Genomic DNA, 5,890 nt, shown 5'->3' on the forward strand with positions numbered 1-5,890 from the left:
CCATCTTTGTCTAACCTTGCACTTCAGAAGAACAACTAGCAAAAACAAGAAAACTGAGAATGTTGGAACCACGTTTTAATGCGCTATTAACTGCTTTAGGCAGAAGAAATGGAAACACTATTTTCACCCTGGAATAATAATAAAATTCCATGGTTTTCTATAACGGAAGTACCTTAAAACTATTTGAAGCAAAAATAACTTAATACTATTCGAAGATTTTAAATGAAAGCTAATTTATTTGTTTGCAGAAAATCTACGAGGCACAATCACTAGAACGGTGCAATCAATAGTGTTCAAAAATATATTCCTTTGACTATTCTATTCTAGTTCTCATATTTTCTTTAAAAACAAAAGGATGCTGTATGAGAAATATTTTTAATCAACAAAAATAGTGGTCGAATATTTGTTCCATGGCTCGCTAGGGCTTTAGCGTGCAAGGTTAAGAATATACTTCTTTTTATTATCGGAAGTACTCGGTTCTCACAAAAGAAATTGTATTGGGTCGACATCAATCGCCGGTGTTACTTGAAGGATTCTTATAACATTATCTCTAATAGCTCATTATCATACTATAAACAGGCCATCCTTTTATCACTCCCAGTTCTATATATCCCTAATTTTTATAGATCATGCTTTAATCACTCTCATTTCTATATATCCTTTTTTGTGATTAAGACCTGCTCCTTGTACAGGAGCCCCGGCAAACGGTGAAGTTCTTTCATTTCCCAATCTCGCAAAGTTCTCTGAGCTTGGGTTTCTACATTATCCCCCTGCTCCGTCTATATTTGAGCACCCACTTTAGTTCTGTAGTAATTAGCACAAAATATTGAATATAGCTACGAAGGTGACATCTCCACACCATCTCTAAAAGCTAAATTTGGCATCGTTTCCCACTCTAAACTTGAATGTCTACAGAAATCATTCACATCTTTATGCTGCTTCTCCATAATACTACCCTATATGGCCCAGTGTTTTAAAAAGGTGAGGCGACAAGCCTTCGCTTTTTTGAAGCTGAGGCGACTCGACCAGCCGAAGCGATCGCTTCAGGTGTTGAAGCGAGAAGCGACGCAAAAGCGAGAAGCGCAAAAGCGATCGCTTCAGTCAACATGGGCCAGTTGTTTTTAAAAAAAAAGATTGATTCGTTTTTTATTATACAAAACATAGACCGCAAAGTCTTCTCTTCTTCCCTTCCATCGACCTGACTACTGCTTCTAGGGTTCCGTCCAACAGCCTCCGGTCCAGGTAATTTCTTCTTCTTTTTCTTCTTTCTTCTTTCTTCTTCTCCTTTTTTCTTCTCCTTTTCTTTCTTCTTCTTCCTGTTCGTCTGCTCACTGCTAGGGCAGGCATGTTTTTTTCTTTTATTCTTCTTATTTAGCCTTTATTTATTAATTTTATGTGTATTTCAGTTAATAAAGTTAATTATATGTATATTACATTATGTTTTTTTAGGAATTGCGCTTCACTTCAATAAAGCGTGTGATTCGCTTCGCAATTCGCTTTTGAAGCGATACGAGCTCCTATCACTTTTTTGCACTTCTCGCTCTCAAAAACACTATTATGGCCGAGAAATTTGGTTGTCCTCCATTTCCTTTGTTTCATAATTGTCAGCAATGACCAATCTCAACAAAACAGTCCTACCTACTAAATCTATAAATCCTTTTGCTATTTGCCAATAAGGCTTTATTAAAAACCTTCAGATCTGTGAACCCCGACACCCATCTACATAACGATCTTCTACTTCTAGTTTAAAATGTATTTCTTCACCTCCTCTCTCGTATTCCATAAGAAGTTGTTTTACATTCTCTCTAGTATCTTCTCCTCCCACATTACAGGGTATCATAGTTATAAATAGGTTGCAAGATATTGTACTCGAGATCCGTATCGTTTCTCCTTTTTCAATAAACATTTCTTTTGCCATACATTTACCCTCTTCAACTCTTTCAGTTACGTGATTCAACACTATATGATTTTTCTGGGTTTGCACCCAATGAAAATCCTAACTAAGTTGCATGAAGCGATTCAACCTTTAAATAGGGCTTCAGATATATACTTCATGTTGTCAAACTTGTCCACCATCAGTAGAATATTCTTACTTCTTTAAATTTAACTTTAAACCAGAGACTATCTGAAATCATATCAATACATCCTTCAAGCATTGAATTTGATCTACTTCAGTTTCACATAGGACTAGTGTACAATCAATAATTAACTAGTGGGACACTTGTACACTATCTTATGTCCATTCCGTATGTTTAAAACCCCTCAAATATTGTCTATCATTCTCCATCTATCATTTTACGATATGCTTCCATCACTGAAATGAACATTGAGAATCACAGATATCCTTTTCATAGCCTCTTAAACTCACAAAGAAACCTATAGGATCCCGCTGACCCTAAAAATCTCAATGCACCTTTTGTTACACTTGTTCGTAAAAGGATTGAGCATCTTACATAAAGGACTTTAGACCAATAAATCTAGATGAAATCATCTATCATATACAGTTAAGATGCTCTCGTAAAGATCTTAGAAGGTTTTAGATGCCAGAGTGTTGGCATCCCTGAAGGCTTTTGTGAAAGGAGGGCAAACATTATTTGCAATTTATAGCTTTACCGGCGAATGAGCTAGTGAATTGTAGAGGCTGGTCAAATGTTGCAAACTAGATTTATTAAGACTCGTGATCATGCACGGTAACTGGTTTTTTCTTGGATTTGTAATGAAACAAATTACAAATTTTCAGGTGATGTGAAATGCTCCCACCCCGTTTTTCGTATTCCACTTGATTGTGTCCCAACATTGAAGAGAGAAACCCATTGTAAGACATCAGGACTCTGGGCTTTATCTTTTAGTTTCTTATGACATCCCATACCTCCTATTCCAAAAGCTCCATTTATACCAACCCACGGCTATACTCTCTCTTTATACAATTATATATAAAATCACACAATTGCCTCTCCGCAACAAGCTAACACAAACAAGACTATTATAAACTTCTACAAAATAAGCGCATATGCAGACAACTCTTCCCTTACATCCTGGCAACTCATATAAAGAATGCAAACGATACACTATGCTACATCCCTTTCTATTGGTCCACAATAGTGTTTGCACTTTGCAGACAATCCCTGCCCTGTTTTCTTCTCCATCGCTATTGTTGCAGGCCTAACATAATCAAGAGAGATTGTACTTTTGGATGAGGTGGTTAAACATTTACCAGAGCGTGCAGACGTCATTGGTTCAGGTCTCACCGCCACCCATTACCAAAAAGAATATCTATATGATTGGCTCAAAAAGAGAGTTAGACATGAACATGAAGCGGCGTGTTGCAATATGATGTGTCTAACCATTTACGTGTTTAGATGAGGTGGTTACACAATAGAACAGTTATATTTTCCTCTACATTGTTAAGAGACCAGAGGCTGAGTGGATCAAAGGATTCTCAAGAAACACAACTTTGACTGCACTTGTCCCAGCATCACTAACAGGTAAAAAAGATGGTTTTTCGAACTCCAAAGTTGTTAAGACTAGATTAGAAACTCAAAACCAGTATCAGTTCATGCTAAAATGGTGCTTCAGAACCATGCCTACTAATAAAGTCTTTTGCTCTACATGATTGCATGCTATAACATGAGTCAATCTGAGAAAGGCAATGATCTGCCTAAAACAGAAGAGCAACTCAAAGGCTCATGATTCCATCAAAGAAGGGACAAATACCTGAAGTTTTCAAATGACATAGCAGTTCTTTCATTTATTCTAGTAGTTCTGATTTATGACTATGACTACTTGTATCCTTGATATAAAAGATGCCCATTTGCTTTTCCTACTCTCTAACATCATACACTATTATACTTATCGTTTCAGTTGAACCCAGAGAGAGAAGAAATATTTTCACTTTGTCCCTTTACCAGATAAATAATGGAGGAGAGATAAAAGGTTGATTTAACATACCAAAACATGAAGGATGCACATAATATCAGGAGAATTTTCAAAGTGAAAGAAGAAGATTTGTCTTAACTCTCTTGGAAGAGAGCTATTAATTCTGAGATGCGAAATAGGTATAGAAAAGTTAAACTCAATACAAGCAACAAAAGCAATGAGAGTAGAAGGAGTAGATAATATCAAAGACTTCAATACATCACACACAATGGTAATAGTCACCAGTAGGATTTCATATAATGCTTCAATGAGTTCCTGCCTCGTCCTTAACATCAAATGCAGGTCTTTACAGGTGAACACAAGAAGAAGAAAAAAAGTTAGAAGCAACAAAAACAGCAAAGAAGAGCATCGCTCAAGTTGAGTTTGTTGCACTACTTCTATAAACCACTTTCATTGGATGAAAACATATAGGCATTTATGAGAGGAAAGACAAGAGAAAATAGTTCAATTTCTGCTGAAAATATGGATCTTATTATACAGCTTTCCGAAAAGTCTCACACTACCGAAACAAAATCAATAGTAGTACTATCAAAACAAACATCCCTCACGAAGGCTAAATATGAAAGACACCCTTTCCCAACCATCTGTTGGGCCTTCAGATAAGAAATCACCCGGCTGGGAACATAATTTAGAGAACCTCTCCACTTGATCCTTTGCAACCCCGGCATCACCAACGTCACGGTCTTAGCGTGACAATCCAGTATAACAGGACATAGAGACAACCAATACATGCTCAAAATCACGTTAAAATCAACCATACCATGCAATAAGAGATCAGCTATAGTCTCCAATCCCTCAATAATCACTACACACGACCGATACACATGGTCCATAACAATAGTATCGCCTACCAGCGTTGATACGTGAACAGATGAAACTAAGGACTCACTGGGTATATCCAAATAACGAGTAAAATATGATGATACATAGGAATAAGTAGAATCAGGGTTAAATAATGTGGAAGCATCTTTGTGGCACACTGAAACAATATATGTGATTACTGCATCGGAAGCAACGACCTCTGGCCTGGCAGGAATAACATAAAATCATGCCTAACCGCCACTTGATCAGCCTTCCCCTCTAGGGCGACCTCTGGCTTCCTGAGCCCCACCCTGAGCTGGCTGAGTGGGTGGTGAAGTAACTGGTGCGGAAGTCGCAACCTGACTCTTCTACTGAACTAGACCTCCCGAGCGACGGGGACACTATCTACACATCACCAAACTCCCCGGTGGTGGTGGTGTGAACGTAATCGGGGCCCGAGTACCAGAATAACTGCTAGAAAGATCTAGCACAGATGAACCTTGAACCGATGGTGAACGGGATGAACTCTGAGCTAGGAGGGCACTGAGAGATGACTGACCCAGACGAGCACTGTATGAACCATGGCTAACTGATGTGCCACGATGAACTGGACGAGCCATCTGAGCAGGCCTATAAGGACGACCCTTGCTGTGGCAGAACTGGCCCCCCCCAGAAAGAACACTATTGAAACCACCCGAACCACGAGGCCTCTTGGACTCCCTCTCCTCATGCTCTTGATTACGGACCAACTCTAGCCGCCGACCAATATCAACCACCTCATCGAACCTAACACCTACTATATTCTCCAGAGTCATAACAAAATGCAATTGATAGTTGAGGCCATCAATGAACCTCCTAATTCTCTCCCTCTCAGTGGGAACCAACCAAATTGCGTGACGACCCAACTCTGAAAACCTCATCTCATATTGGGTCACAGACATGCCCTCTTGATATAGCTGCTCGAACTGCTTGCGCAGCTCCTCCCTGCGGGTCTGTGGCACTAACTTCTCCAAAGAAGAGAACGGAGAACGCATGCTATGAAAGTGGTGTTGCATCGACTGGCCTGTGCCTCTCATAGGCCTCCCACCATTTTAAGGCAACCCCTAATAGCTAAAAAGTAGTATATGAGACTCCACTAGTCTCTAGAATACCT

This window comes from Nicotiana tomentosiformis, chromosome 8 (assembly GCF_000390325.3).
Source record: "Nicotiana tomentosiformis chromosome 8, ASM39032v3, whole genome shotgun sequence".
NCBI lineage: Eukaryota > Viridiplantae > Streptophyta > Magnoliopsida > Solanales > Solanaceae > Nicotiana > Nicotiana tomentosiformis.